General features: G+C 46.4%; 1 long non-coding RNA gene and 1 pseudogene across 2 annotated transcripts; one reads left to right on the forward strand and one right to left on the reverse strand.

Moving 5' to 3' along the window:
• Positions 1-2,750: 2,750 nt before the first annotated feature.
• LOC117666839 (uncharacterized) lies at positions 2,751-9,447 on the reverse strand (annotated as a pseudogene). The gene is made up of 2 exons (XR_015734186.1): positions 9,365-9,447; positions 2,751-3,798 (listed from the first exon to the last, which is right to left on the reverse strand). The product of XR_015734186.1 is annotated as an uncharacterized LOC117666839 (transcript).
• Positions 9,448-9,577: 130 nt separating this feature from the next.
• On the forward strand, positions 9,578-12,896 carry LOC117666840 (uncharacterized). Its single transcript, XR_004591913.3, has 2 exons — positions 9,578-10,127; positions 12,015-12,896. It is a non-coding gene; the product is annotated as an uncharacterized LOC117666840 (long non-coding RNA).
• Positions 12,897-15,725: the final 2,829 nt, after the last annotated feature.

Consider the following 15,725-nt stretch of genomic DNA (forward strand, 5'->3'; position numbering starts at 1 on the left):
GCCACAGCACGAAAACGGCATTGGTCACCCTAGTAAATGATCTCTGGCGGGCCAGGGATGGGGGTTGTTCCTCCATCCTGGTCCATCTTGACCTCTCAGCGGCTTTCGATACCATCGACCATGGTATCCTGTTGCAGCGGCTCAGGGGGATGGGGTTAGGAGGCACTGTTTTACAGTGGTTCTCCTCCTATCTCTCTGGTCGCCTGCAGTCTGTTTGGGCGGGGGGGTCAGGGATGCTCCCAGAGGCCTCTCACTTGTGGGGTGCCTCAGGGATCGGTTCTCTCCCCTCTGCTCTTTAACATCTACATGAAACCGCTGGGTGAGATCATTCGTGGTTTTGGGGTGAGGTATCATCAATATGCTGATGATACCCAGCTTTACATTTCCACCCGACCACCCTAGGGATGTCCTTTCCGTGATGTCCCACTGCCTGGAAGCGGTGCGGGTTTGGATGGGGAGGAACAGACTTAGACTCAACCCTTCCAAGACTGAGTGGCTGTGGATGCCGGCATCCCTGGATCTGGAGGTTCCATCTTTAATGATCGGGGGAGAAACTCTTGCTCCCTCCAATAGGGTCCGCAACTTGGGTGTCCTCCTGGATTCTCGGGTGTCCTTGGATGACCATCTGACGGCCGTAACCAGGGGGGCCTTCACACAAGTGCGTCTTATGCTCCAGTTGCGCCCTTTTCTAGACCGGGATGCCCTCGCCACGGTCACTCATGGCCTCGTTACCTCTAGGTTGGACTACTGTAACACCCTCTACATGGGGCTGCCCTTGGGATGCGTCCGGAGGCTCCAGCTAGTCCAGAACGCAGCCGCGCGGGTAGTTACGGGGGCATCTAGATACTCCCGTGTAACACCTCTCCTGTGTGAGCTGCACTGGCTGCCGGTGGCGCTCCGGATACATTTCAAGGTGCTGGTGCTTACCTATAAAGCCCTTCATGGCTTAGGCCCGGGGTACTTGCAGGACCATCTCCAGCCGCTCTCCCATCGTCCTGTGCGCTCTCACAGAGTCGGCCTCCTCAGGGTACCGTCGGCCAAACAATGTCGGCTGACGGCCTCCAGGAGGAGAGCGTTCTCTGTGGGAGCCCCGACCCTCTGGAATGGATTGCCCACTGAGCTCAGGACAGGCCCCGACCTTCTTTCCTTCCACCGCGAGCTGAAGACGTGGCTCTTCCGCCAATTAAACTGATCCGTTTGGGGGTACACTGGTATAATTTTAAATCATTTTTTAATTGGGTTACTGATTTTAATTTTATTTCATTGTGATTTGTATTGGAATTTGTCATTTTGTAAGCCGCCTTGAGTCCCCAGGGAGAAAGGCGGCATATAAATCGCAATAATAAATAAATAAATAAAACTGTCTGTGGAATTCTGGGAGTTGAAGTCCACAAGTCTTAAAAGTTGCCAAGGTTGGAGACCCCTGATATAGACAACAACAGAGTTGAATGATCTGCTCCCTTCTCATAAGCCTAACCCTCTCCAAAGGACAGTCAAAGACGGTGACACAAATTTAACTTGCCTAACAATTGTGTAGTAATTGTGGCTTCCGCCCAACTTTCCATTTTAATCGGGCAACTCAGCATCAGCTAGGGCTTGACCTAGACTGATGGGAGTTCTAGTCCTATGCACCTGGGAGGCACCAGATTGGGGTAGATGGGTATAATAAACTGGTTAAAGCAGACCATTTCCAAGATGCATTTGGATTCCAAATCAGCAAACATCAGGTCTTATGTAAGCATATGCTGACGACAACCACATAATTGCTGAACATTTCATCTCAGTCAGCTGTCCTCCCACCTTTGGTGAAGCAGCCAAATAATAAAGCTGATCATCCAGTCCCTTGATTTCCACTCCTTTAGCCATCAACCCATTTAATGTTCTTCTATCACCATGACAACCAACCATTTACAATGACATGGCCAATTTTTTTTTATCCTTCTCTTTTCGCAACCAAAAAGGTTTACTAAAAACTCCCACTATTTTAGTTAACTGGATACCAAGGCAATACTCTTTTCTCAGTTACCAGCTGCCCAAAACAACCTATTCTGGCCACAGGATGCAACTGTCCGTGCAACTGATCGGTCAACCACATTCTTCAATGTTGCATTGTTGCTTTAGAAACCAAATTATCGCCCCACGGATTGCCTTGGCAATCAACACATCCTTCTGGCAGTTAATTATCCCAGCCAAACCAAGGGATTCAATTTTGTAACTCAATCAATTGATCTTTTGATTTGGAGTGCTAAAACTGTTGTGCTAAAACTCTGTAAAGATTCTGTCATTCAGGTCATAGTTGTCCCAAAAGTGCTTTTTTTCAGGAGGCAACTGGACTTCCTTGTTTTTTTTCTTTTTGAAGACATTTCGCCTCTCATCCAAGAAACTTCCTCAGCTCTGACTGGATAGTGGGGAATGGAAGGATTTATATTCCTTGCAGACAGCTGGTCCTTTGCATCGTTTTAGAGGGTTGTTGGAAGCAAAAGGACGCAGATTGCAAGGAATGTCAGAGCTGAAGAAGCTTCTTGGATGAGAAGCAAAACGTCTTCAAAAGAAAAAAAACAAGAAAATCTAGTTGCCTGTTGAAAAAGCACCTTTGGGATGTCCTGTTATGCCTTTCTGATAATCCCCAATATTGAATTGTCTTTAATAAGCAAAAGACCCTCCAGTTATTTAACTCTCGTCATTCCCAACTATGAAATACTTCTCAGCCAAAGAGCTTCTTCTACCCTCCGTCAACCTTTTTGACATGGTCCATCAGCTCTCACAAGGAGTTATTCCTCCATCGGATTGCCTTAGGTAACCCTAGCAACCAAGGTGATCCCCGCTATTCATCCAATCCTTGGCCCTCTTCTTCAAAGCAGGCTCAACTCCATTATGATTCTCTGCCATTCTTTTCATTCTATCACCCATTGCCATCCCATAATCCTCATGGAACGGGGGTCCATCCGTGGAGGGGGCGGCAGGGACACACAGACGACGCAAGGGATTGCGCCAGTGACGCGGACATCCTCTGAGGAGCGAGAAGTGGCTCTGCCACCCCATCGCCCGACAGGCAGGCAAATGCGGTCCAAATACCTTGGGGATGAGGCTTCTCCCCAGGGAAAGGCGCTGGGTCCCCGTGAACCCGCTGGTGACGGATGAGAGTCGAGGATCGGCCAAAACTCTTGCCACAGCGAGCGCAGCAGTAAGGCCGAGCCCCCGTGTGGGCCCGCTGGTGCACCGTGAGGTAGGAGCTGTCCCCGTATCGCTTGCCTCACACGTTACATTTAAAAGGTTTCACCCCAGAATGGATCAGCTGGTGGCGGATGAGATGGGAACTCTCCGAGAAGGATTTCTCACATTGGGTGCACCCGTACAGCTTGACCCCGGCGTGTGTGCGTTCGTGGCGCACTAAGTCCGACCTCTGAGAGAAGCTCTTGGTGCAGGATTAGCACCCAAACGGTCTCTCCCCCGTGTGTACCCGCTGGTGTCGGATCAGGTGGGACCTCAGAGTAAACCGCTTCTCGCAATTGGGGCAGTCAAAGAATCAGGGGGAGATGGTACCCGCATGGCGATAGCCAAAACGACAATGTTGGTTACCCCAGGAACAGCTCCCCCTGGAGGTTTTCTCCCTTTGGAGCCTGGCTTTCCTGTCCCCGTTCTGGATACTCCTGCTGTGTAGAGCCTCACATGCCTCCTCCCACTCCAGGAGTTGTAGAGGGACCTTGAGGTCCTGGCCTTCATAGGCAAGTGAAGATTCTTCCTCTTCCTCCTTTTCTTCTTCTTCCCAGTTTTCATTCTCTGTGGTCCTGCCATCCTCTAGCAAGATCCAAAAAGATTATAAAAGAATAAATATGAATGTGTTTTTTTTTAATGAAATGTTTATATTTTCAGTTACTGAGAGAGAGATGGATGGGCTCTAAACCTGACGACGTATAAACAATGATTCAATAAATGTTTTAAACTCCATTTTATGTTTCTGCTATGAGTCGTGGTGGCGCAGTGGTTAGAGTGCAATACTGCAGGCTACTTCTGCCAACTGCCGACCGGCTGCAATTTGGCAGTTCAAATCTCACCAGGCTCAAAGTTGACTCAGCCTTCCATCTTTCCGAGGTGGGTAAAATTATTGGGGGCAATATGCTGACTCTGTAAACCGCTTAGAGAGGGCTGTAAAGCACTGTAAAGCAGTATATAAGTCTTGTGTCCCTTTCTGGATCGGGACTCCCTACGCACGGTCACTCAAGCACTCGTCACCTCCCGCCTGGACTACTGCAATGCTCTCTACATGGGGCTCCTCTTGGGGTGCACCCGCAGCCTCCAACTGGTCCAGAATGCGGCCGCGCGGGGGATTATTGGAGCGACGGGGCATTCCCATGTGACACCTCTCCTGCGTGAGCTGCACTGGCTCCCGGTGGTCTTCCGGGTACGCTTCAAGGTGTTGGTGACCACCTTTAAAGCGCTCCATGGCTTAGGGCCTGGATATTTACGAGACCGCTTTCTGCCGCCAATTGCCTCCCACCGGCCAGTACCCTCGCACAGAGGGCCTCCTCAGGGTGCCGTCAGCTAGACAATGTCGGCTGGTGACCCCCAGGGGGAGAGCCTTCTCTGTGGCGGCACCCGCCCTCTGGAACGACCTATCCCCAGAGATACGCACGATACTGGACCTCCGGACTTTTCATCGGGCCCTTAAAACTCACTTATTTCATCTAGCCGGGCTGGCTTGATCCCATCCTTTGGTTTTAATTTGAAATTAATTTTAACTAGGTTGTTTTAAAAAAAAATTATTTTTTTATTTTTTTAATTTGATTTATATGCCGCCCTTCTCCAGAGACTCAGGGCGGCTTACAATGCGCTAAGCAATAGCCTTCATTCTTTTGTATATTTATACAAAGTCAGCTTATTACCCCCACAATCTGGCTCCTCAATTTACCTACCTTAGAAAGGATGGAAGGCTGAGTCAACCTTGAGCCTGGGGAGATTCGAACCTGCAGTAATTGCAGGCAGCTGTTCTTAATAACAGGGTGCTTTAGACCATTGTGGACCAACATTATTTAATATCTTTTAAACCGTTTTAATTTTTGTATGCTGTGTTTTTACTTTGGCTGTCCACCGCCCTGAGTCCTGCTGGAGAAGGGCGGTATAAAAATCAAATAAAATAAATAAAATAAATAAATATTATTGCTACTGCCAATAGCGTGGACTGTAGACACCCAAATTCAAATCCTCCCTCGGTCATCAAGATCTACCTCCAAGCTTCATAAAAGGTAAATATATTCCTCGACTGTCAAATATATTTCTCTGACCAGCATAGAAAATTTGCTTCCAATCTTTAGAGCAAACTTTCTACTGTCTCTATCGACCTGCTTCATAAAAAGTTTATTTTATTCTTTTTATTTTGCTTTTAACAGGGATTCCTTCCTTTACTTTATCTTTTCAACAACCCTGAAAGTGAGCTGGGATTGAAGATATACTACAGATAGTTCTTGACTTACAACCGTCCTTGAGTGACTGTTCAAAGTTACAATGGCACTGGAAAAAAATGGCTTATGGCTGTTTTTCACACTTACGACCATTGCCGCATCTCCATGGTCATGCAATCAAAATCTAGACACTTGGCAACTGACTCATTTATGACGGCTTCAGTGCCAATGTAACTTTGAATGGTCACTAAATGAATGGCTATAAATTGAGGACCATCTGTATATAAACAGAGAGGGAAAAACCCATTCCTTTGAGCACTGAAGATGTTACCTAGTTGAGTAATGAAATATCTGCAAGAAAACAATCAAGCTCAAAAAGCACCATGGATTCTACCACTCAATCCTGAGCTACACATACTCTCTTCAATTGATATATCATCATCTTCATTTAACGACCCCATAATCCCTTGCGAGGTGGAGTCTGGGCAACTGACTGGTAGTAAGCAGAGTGTTTTAATGGCCAGATGCCCTTCCTGTAGCCAATGTGGAGTTTTGTTCATCAGATATATTCTCAGTGTGCCCAAAGAGAGAAATATCTGCCTCTACCTAGGACTGAACTCACGGCCTCCTGATTGTGAGGCGACAGCTCCACCTCTAGGCCACCGCACCACTCCCTGATAGTAGGTAGGTAGGTAGGTAGATAGATAGATAGATAGAAATACATAGATAGACAGAGAGAGAGACAGAGACAGAGACACAGAGAGAGAGACAGAGAGATAGACATAGATATAGATAGATAGATAGATAGATAGATAGATAGATAGATAGATAGATAGATACATACATACATACATACATACATACATACATAGATACATAGATTAGATAGAGAGAGATTAAAGAGAGAGAGATTAGATAGATATAGATAGATAGATAGATAGATAGATAGATAGATAGAAAGATAGACAGAGATAGACAGAGAGAGAGAGAGACAGAGAGAGAGACAGAGAGAGAGATAGACATAGATACATAGATAGATACATACATAGATACATAGATTAGAGAGAGATTAGAGAGAGAGATTAGAGAGAGAGAGATTAGATAGATAGATATACATAGATATAGACAGATAGATATACAGATAGAGATAGATAGATATACATATATATATATATATATAGAGAGAGAGAGAGAGAGAGAGAGAGAGATAGAAATAGAGATAGATAGATATAGAGATAGATAGATATACATAGATAGATAGATAGATAGATTAGATAGATAGATACATAGATAGATGAGAGAGAGAGAGAGAGAGAGAGAGAGAGAGAGAGAGAGAGAGAGAGAGAGAGAGAGAGATTAGATTAAATAGGATTAATTGATGTCCATCCTTCCTCTAGGAGCCTGAAGACTTCTGTCCTCACATTAACCCCACAATAACTTCAGGGGCAACAGTCGTGGCCTCCTCCAGGCTTGCACAGTGGGGCATTTTCACTAGGGTCTCTCCAATCCCCTTGGCCCATTTCACAAAAAGCCTCTTGGTGCATCTTTTCTCAAGCTTGTCCAGCCCTACCCATTGCTACGATGCCACTTCTACTATTCCTGTCTCCAAGAACAATGATGCCATAACAGTGCATGCCATTTACCCATGAGTGGGTCACCCTCCTCCTTGGGGCAACTAAACAGGAAGGTGATTTATATTGACAGGTATCGGATGAGGCAGCCCTTCCATCCCACCATGAGGGGATTGATAAACTGCCCCTCCCCATTCCTGGTAACAAGCCATGGAAATTCCCAGGGTCCCAACATTGGCTCTATCCTATCCCATCACCCCTGTTGAGAGAGAGAGAGAGAAAGAACACAGAATGCAGAATAATAGAATTGGAAGAGACCTTGGAGGTCTTCTAGTCCAACCCCTGTTCAAGCAGGAGACCCTATCCAGGTAGTCCTCGACTTGCAACAGTTCATTTAGTGACCACTCAAAGTTACAATGGCACTGAAAAATGTGTCTCACAAATCCATTTTTCTCACTTACTACCGTTGCAGCATTCTCGTGGCCACGTGATCAAAATTCTCACACTTGGCAACAAGTTCATATTTATGAAGGTTGCAGCATCCCCGGTGTGTGTGTGTATGTGTGTGTCACACAATCCCCTTTTGCGACCTTCTGACGAGCAAAGTCAATGGGGGGAGCCAGGTTCACTGAACAATCGTCTTACTAATTTCACAACTGCTGTGAATTCACTTAACAACTGTGGCACGTCACAAAATGGGGCAAATGAACAAATTTCTCCCTTAGCAACATAAAAACTGGGCAGAATAATTGCGGTCGTAAGTCACCTGCATACCCTGAAAATAAGACCCTGTCTTATATTTTTTTGAACCCCGAAATAAGCGCTTGTCCTTATTTTTGGAGAGGTCTTATTATGTTGGGGTGCGTGGAGCAAGGTGGCTCTCCTCTTGCCGTCTTACCTGATTTCCAGCTCTGCATTTAATTTTTTTCGGGGAGGGCTTATTTTCGGGGCGGGGGGAGGCTTATCTTAGCGCATGTGCTCAAAAGACCGATTGGGGTTATTATCAGGGGATGTGTTATTTTCGGGGAAACAGGGTACCATTTCAGACAAGCGCCTGTCCAGTCTCTTCTTAAAGAGGGAGTAGGAAGGGGGGGAGGAAAAAGTGGGAAGTGGGGTAGAGAAGAAGAGGGGGAAGGGGAGGGAGTAGAGAGGGGGAGGGGGAGGGAGGGAGAGGAAATGAGGAAGGGGGAGGGGGAGAGAGGGGGAGAGGGAGGGAGAGGAAAGGAGGAAGGGGAGGAAAAGGGGGAGGGGTAGAAAGGGGGAGGGGTAGAAAGGGGGAGAGGGAGGGAGGGAGGAAAAGGGGGAGGGAGAGAGAGGGGGAGGGAGAGGGAGGGAGGGAGGGAGGGAGATGAAAGGAGGAAGGGGAGGAAAAGGGGGGTGGGGTAGAAAGGGGGAGGGGTAGAAAGGGGGAGGGAGAGGGAGGGAGGGAGGAAAAGGGGGAGGGGTAGAGAGGGGGAGGGGGCGGGAGGGAGGGAACTAAAAGGGGGAGGGGTAAAAAGGGGGAGGGAGGAAAAGGGGAGGGGTAGAGAGGGGGAGGGCGAGGGAGGGAACTAAAAGGGGGGAGGGGTAGAAAGAGGGAGGGAGGAAAAGGGGGAGGGATAGAGAGGGGGAGGGCGAGGGAGGGAGGGAACTAAAAGGGGGGAGGGGTAGAGAGGGGGAGGGAGGGAGAGGGAGGGAGATGAAAGGAGGAAGGGGAGGAAAAGGGGGGAGGGGTAGAAAGGGGGAGGGGTACAAAAGGGGGAGAGGGAGGGAGGGAGGAAAAGGGGGGAGGGGTAGAGAGGGGGAGGGCGAGGGAGGGAGGGAACTAAAAGGGGGGAGGGGTAGAAAGGGGGAGGGAGAAAAAAGGGGAGGGGTAGAGAGGGAGAGGGAGAGGGAGAGGAAAGTACGGAGGGGGAGGAAAAAAGGGGGGAGGGAGGGGTACAAAAGGGGGAGAGAGAGGGAGGGAGGGAGGGAGGAAAAGGGGGAGGGGTAGAAAGGGAGAGGGCGAGGGAGGGAGGGAACTAAAAGGGGGAGGGGTAGAAAGGGGGAGGGGTACAAAAGGGGGAGAGGGAGGGAGGGAGGAAAGGGGGGAGGGGTAAAGAGGGGGAGGGCGAGGGAGGGAGGGAACTAAAAGGGGGGAGGGGTAGAAAGGGGGAGGGAGAAAAAAGGGGAGGGGTAGAGAGGGAGAGGGAGGGAGAGGAAAGTACGGAGGGGGAGGAAAAAAGGGGGGAGGGAGGGGGAAGGAGAGTGAGAGAGAGAGAGAGAGAGATCTCCCCATTTGCAACCTACCTTCCTAAATCCCACCTATCTGGGCAGAGGGAGCAAAGATTTCCCCCTCGCCCACCCCAATTTTCCAGCTGGGAGCCCAAACTCTACCCAGACTAACTTCTGCTAGGAAAAGGCAACGATACTCACGCATAAAAAGTCCTCCCTTGAGACGTGGGGTGGGTAGGTGGGATCCAGCGTCCTCCCAGCCCGCTTTTTCCTCGGGCAGGGGGTTCTGGGGGGGCGGGGCTCTCAGAGACCCTCCCCCTTTCTCCACCCATTCCCCCCCCCTCCAGCTGCTGGAAAGGCACGAAAACCTCACGGCCTCTGTGTGCCCGTTCGCGCATGCGCACGTTCCAAGCCACCACCATCCCGCCGTCGGCAGGAAGTTCCCATCCCAATTCAATGTCCCTCCAAGCTTCATCGGCTGCCTTCTTTCTGGTCTAGGAAGTGGAGGAGACTCCGGCTCTATCATTTTAACTCCTCTTCTGACACAGGGTTCCTTTTTTTTTTTTTTTTTTTTTTGCATCTGATGGTTTGGGTCAGCGGATCCCTGCCAGTGGGGGATGCGTTACAGCCCCAGATTTTGCAGGGAAAAAAATGCAAAGAAAGAGAGAGACCTGACAGCCCTTTGTCTGCAATGGTATAAGGGTTTTCTGCTTGAGCAGGGGGTTGGACTAGAAGATCTCCAAGATCCCTCCCAACTCTGTTATTAAATCCTGCTTGCAGAATTTCCACGGTGCGCATTCCGGCTTGGGGAAGAAATAGTTCCGTTGAGGATTTGGACTCTTGCGGTTATAGATGCCTCCTATGGGGTTTTGGAACAACATTTCAGGCAGAGTTCACACAACCTGCTCAACCAAACAAGCAAAACAACACTTTGCCTTCATGTGGCATGTGAACCTGAATGAAGGTGAGAAAGCCTTACAGTTCCACATTAGTATATTTTGGAGGTTTGGCCTGTGGACGTTGCGTGCCCCCAGATCTTACTTTGAAGTTATGTGGTGTGTATGAAAAGGTGTATGCTTGGTTGTACCCTGCCTATGAATCTTACTTAATTGCTATTTGTAGAATAGAATTCTTTATTGGCCAAGTGTGATTGGACACACAAGGAATTTGCCTTCGGTGCATAAGCTCTCAGTGTACATAAAAAAAATATAAGTAATAAATCATGATCATAGTCATAATAAATATATTCATCATGAATCATAAGATACAACCCTTTGTGATAGTCATAGGATACTAAATACAATCAAAATCATACTAGGAAACTAAATAAGACAATATGAATCATAAAGATACAAGCAACAAGGTTATAGTCATAAGTAGAAAGGAGATAGGTAATAGGAAGGATGAGAAGAATAATAGTAATATAGTTTTTGTAAACAGTGTTGTGGGAATTAGTTGTTTAATAGAGTGATGGCATGCGGGGGAGGGGGGATGGAACTGTTCTTGTGTCTAGTTGTTTTGGTGTGCAGTGCTGTATAATGTCGTTTTCACGATAGAAGTGGAAACAATTTATGCCCGGGATGTGAGGGGTCTGTAGATATTTCACAGCCCTCTTTTTGACTCGTGCTATTCATTTCTAGTAAAAAGGCTGTCACTTAAAAGTAAGTTTTCCTTTCAGTTGAACTCAAGTTTCCAGGAATCCCACAGATCAGCTGTCACCAGCCAATCATCCGCTGGCCACTGGTGGTCTGCGAGAAAATTTTGGTGGTCCACAGAAAAATTATTTGCATTTTTTATATTGCACTAAATACTATTTATCTTTTAAAAAAATTCATATTAGTGGTCTGCGGGATTTAAAATTATGTATTTAGTGGTCTCTGAGGTCTGAAAGATTGGCGACCCCTGCCATAGATCCAGTATTTCTCAACCTTGCCAACTTTATGGTATGTGGACTTCAACTCCCAGAATTCCCCAGCCAGCCATTACTTTAAAGTAATAACATCTTAAAGTTGCCATGGTTGAGAGACACTGGCTTAAATCAGCCATCAGCAGTGAGTGTCCTTCAGTTCCATTCATGGTAGAGAAGATTTTCCACTATTCCTTTGGAAGTCTAATCAACTGGTTTAGATGATGGTGCACGTACAGAGAGCATCAGGCTGGTAAAAGCTTATCTTGATCTCTTTTTAGCTTTACACATTTGAAGATCTTCATCATAGCATTTGTCCAACTAAGCCCACCTCTTTGTGGAGAACTATTTAAAAATTAATATCCTTTCTGCAGGAGCATCATGCCTATTTTAAAAACTTTATTTTTGTTTGTCAGAAATGTTCCTAATACATACCATGTTTTTCCAAAAATAAGGCCCTGTCTTATATTTTTTTGAACCCTGAAATAAGCACTTGGCCTTATTGCCATGTGCTCAAAAAGCCGATTGGGCTTATTATCAGGGGATGTCTTATTTTGGGGAAAATAGGGTATATCCTTGTTTCCTTCTTATTTGTTTTTCACAATAATTAAGTGCATCTTCTGTCCAATTTCTCCCTTAAAGATAGAACTTTAGATTGCAAAAAGTGGTTAGGGAGCAAGTTGGTTAGGTTATACTTATAGCAAGCAAGTTAAATTAACTAGGGTATAGAGAATAGTTGATTTAATTTTTTTTTTCCGGGAGTGCTCAGGCTAAGACAAAGTGACTGGTCCAGATTCTCCTTAAATTTCATGGCTGAGTGAGAATTTGAAAAACACATCAGCAATTTTCCAATCTCAGTTTAACATTCTGATTAAGATATGACCCACTATGTAGAACACTGTCTGTGACTATAACACTGATGGTCAGAACTAATTTATTTTACAGGGTCCTGTCTGACAGGTTTCCAGAAAGGTTAATATTAACCAGCGTCACTCCATGTGGATGCAGTAGTAAGCCATCACATCAATTTTTCACAATGCTGCAGGAGAATTGTAATACTTCTGTAATACTACTGTATCCAGGGCATTATGGGAAATCAAGACACATGTCAGCAACATCCTCTGCCTTCTTTTATCTCCCAGGCTTACTGGTTACTCTGGAGCCGAATGTAGATATGGCTGTTAGTAAGGCAGAAGCATAGCTGCTTCTACTACTATGGCATGGATTCATAGGCTGCTCCAAGCAAGACATTCCTTCTCCTTTAATGAACAGAACGGATCACCTGAGAACTTCCAATGTTAGTATGCTTTGAATCTTTCCTGCCTGACCAAGAAATATCTTGCCCATGATTATCTGATGAGGCCCTGGAAAATTAAGAGAACAGGCCTGTTTACCAACTATATGAATGCAGCAAGAGAGAAAGGAGATTAGCGGTGATCAATTGAATTAGAAATCTGTGCCATTAATAATACCCAGGTTTCAAAATTTGGTAATCAGTCTTCAAAGATACCAATTCCCCTGGGCTTTTTGACAATTTCAGAAGTTATCAGTATGTCTATCTGAAGCACTATCTCTTCTTTTTTCTTTCTTTTTTTCCATAAGGACCAATTTCTAAAGGGGGGGATTCATGTGACCAAGATATCCACATAAGCCAGTGTTTCTCAACCTTGGCAACTTTAAGATGTGTGGAGTTCAACTCCCAGTGTTCATTATTGTAGACATTGAAAGAAGATAGCCTTTGGTGGGAAATCTGACATTTCATTAATGAACAGAGGTTTTAGTGCACTCAGCTTATGCCTTTTAATAAAATGTGTTCATTGGAAAAGATGCTTCCAGACTCCTGATCTTTTTCTCCCTGTTGAGATTGTGAATTATCCAACTTTCACAAGGAGGCATCTTCTAAACATTTATCAGTAGAATATTTATAGCTGAGAGGAATTGTAGAGTTCCTAGTGCTATCTGAGCTTGTTTGTTCACTGCAAACATTTCATTACCCAACTAAGGAACATCATCAATGCGAGTGTGAGGTTTGTGGCCTAGTGATAATGTGCCCTAGTTGGCAAATAAAATGTGTGCAAACGAACAACTGAAATCAGCACCAAAAACATTTTCAGACTGCATCTCAGATGGCAAGAACAGAGACACAGAAATACTGAAGGCCACAGAACCAGCCAATATTGGAAGAGGGCATTGGTGGCATGCGAGATATCCTTGGTTGTTTTGTCCTTATGGGGGTCTCGACAGTCCAAAAGTGTTTTAAAGTGAAAACAGCTCAGTTCCACATTCAAAACAGGCGATTTCACATTAGAAGTCACCATGTTTGACCACTAGGAGGCAACATTTAGCTAGGGTTTATTTCTATGAGATTTAAGGGAGAAAATTTACATAGATGAGCAGGTTAAGTAATAATGATAAACACACCAGGTACAGTTGGTTGAAAAGAACGTGTGGATAATTGATGTGGCATTACCAGGGGATAGTAACATCAAAGACAAAGGATTGGTGACAATCACAAAGTATCAAGATCTGGAAATTGAAATGGAAAGATTACAGTATGGCATAAATTGAATGTGGTAGTCCCAGGGTGATGGGCACACTGGGTGCCATGCCCAAAAAATCTTGGATGGCACTTAAAAAATTTGCATTGATAAAATCAGTCAATTGCAAAAGGCCACACACTGCTTGGATCCACAGATAAACTACACCAATAAATTGTGACAACCGAGGGTTTTTGGGAAGAAATTAATGCATTAATGCATAGTCAAGCCACAGCTAAACTTAAATTGCCAGATTCAGGCTTTAGCTCTGGGTATGTTGCTATTCAGTTGCAATTAGAATATCCATTCCTAATAGAAATGTTTATCTCAGCATTTGAAATATTGCTCATGAATTGTATCTTGTTTAAAGCCACTGGAACACAATTTGATGGTTTTTTTAAAAACAAATTAACAGAGTTGGAGGGGATCTTGTAGGTCATCTAGTCCAAATGGATTTTAAATGGATTAATTACTTAGTCCACCTTAAAATGGCCATTATAAATTTGAGTTTTAGCAGTTTCGATCTATTTCTGAATTCACTTTGACAACTGGTCCATTTTTATTTGCAAGTTCTTTCCTCTTTAAGAAAAAATCCAAATATCTCCTCCTTCGTAAAGGGAAAAAAAAAACTGCACATGCTCAGACATACTCAAGACCAAAACAGAAAGGGGCGGTTCTACACATGTGGATTGGCGTAGGCAGGGTGTAAATTGGTAATTAAGATAAGCCACAGTTAATTATTAATTTCAATTGAAAGTGAGGATCTGGTCAGTCTTTGAAACGCTAAAACCACTTCCCACAGTTCTATTCGACTGAATTTCCTCTCCCCCCACCCTTCGCCCACCATATTAATTGTAGTCCAGATGCTCTCCAAAGGTATAACGATATGAAGGGACGGGCCGTGAAGAGAAGAACTACATTCCCATGATGCTTAGTGGCCATCTTACATGGAGCCCAAATACTTTGAAAGCAAGACGCAATACGATACGGTGCGTAAGCAAAACTACCCTTCCCGTGAAGCAAGTGTCGTTCCAGCGGCCGGCCGCCATCCCAGCTGTAGTCCAAAACACCTCTTTTGGCCATAGCAACTTAAAGGCACCCGAGGCATCGAGCCGGAAAATAAAACCACACTCCCCATACTGCCTTGCGCGGAACTTTATCCTGCCATATTAACTGTAGTCCCTATTTCTCCCCAGCGCTCATAGAGCCGGATGTGTCAGGCCCGGTAGAAAAAACTACCTTTCCCATCAGCCCGCGCGCGACGAGCGTTCCCCTTTTGGGCTTCCTGGGGCCGCCATGATGGTTTTGTGTGTATATATGTGTGTGTGTGTATGCGAGGATGTGTGTGAGATGCGTGCATCAGTATGCGCGAATGAGTGAGTGAATGCGAAAGAGGAGGAGGAGGAAGGAAGGGGAGAGAATGAGAGAGACGGGAGAAGGGGGCCCCGCCAGGACCGTGGAGCCTCGCTCTCTCCTCTTGGAGGAGTTGTGGCGGGGTCTGAAGCCCACTCCCCGATTTGCCAACCTGGAGGGGGGCGGGTGGGTTTAAAGCCCTCCCTTATGTGGGGGGAGGGACAGCCGGGCAGCGCAGAGCCCCCTTGAGGGAAGGAGCAGGGAGGGAGGGAGGGGGGGGCACCAGCGTCTCTCTCTCTCTCTCTCTCTTAGCAGGGAGGGGAGGGGGAGAGCTGAGAGAGCCCCCCATCCCACCCAACCCCGCAGGGTCTCGCAGGGTGAACAGACCCCCCTCCCCAAAAAACACCCCCTTGGCATTGCTTTGAAGGGGGGGAGGACTCTTTCTGGGGGGGGGAGGACCAGCCATGCCCTAGATGAGCCCTTAATTGGAAAGGAGGGACAGGCTGTGTGAGCTGATCATTGGGGAGGGGGCGCAGCTCCAGACACCCCCCCTCCCCTTTCCTGCTGCAAAGTGAAGGGAGATGTAGTTGGAGGAAGAAGCCAGAAAGGGCAGAGCCCCTTCCTCCTCCTCCTCCTCCTCCTCCTCTTCTTCCACCTCCAGCAAGAGCGAGGGGAGTGGTCTTGCCTGCATTTGAAAAGGGGAGGGTGGGTGTTCAGGCAACTGAGGAAAATCTCAGTGGTGGGCAGAAGAGGAGGAGGAGTCAAG

This window comes from Pantherophis guttatus, chromosome 4, assembly GCF_059756535.1.
Source record: "Pantherophis guttatus breed Tessera chromosome 4, ASM5975653v1, whole genome shotgun sequence".
In the NCBI taxonomy this organism is placed as follows: domain Eukaryota; kingdom Metazoa; phylum Chordata; class Lepidosauria; order Squamata; family Colubridae; genus Pantherophis; species Pantherophis guttatus.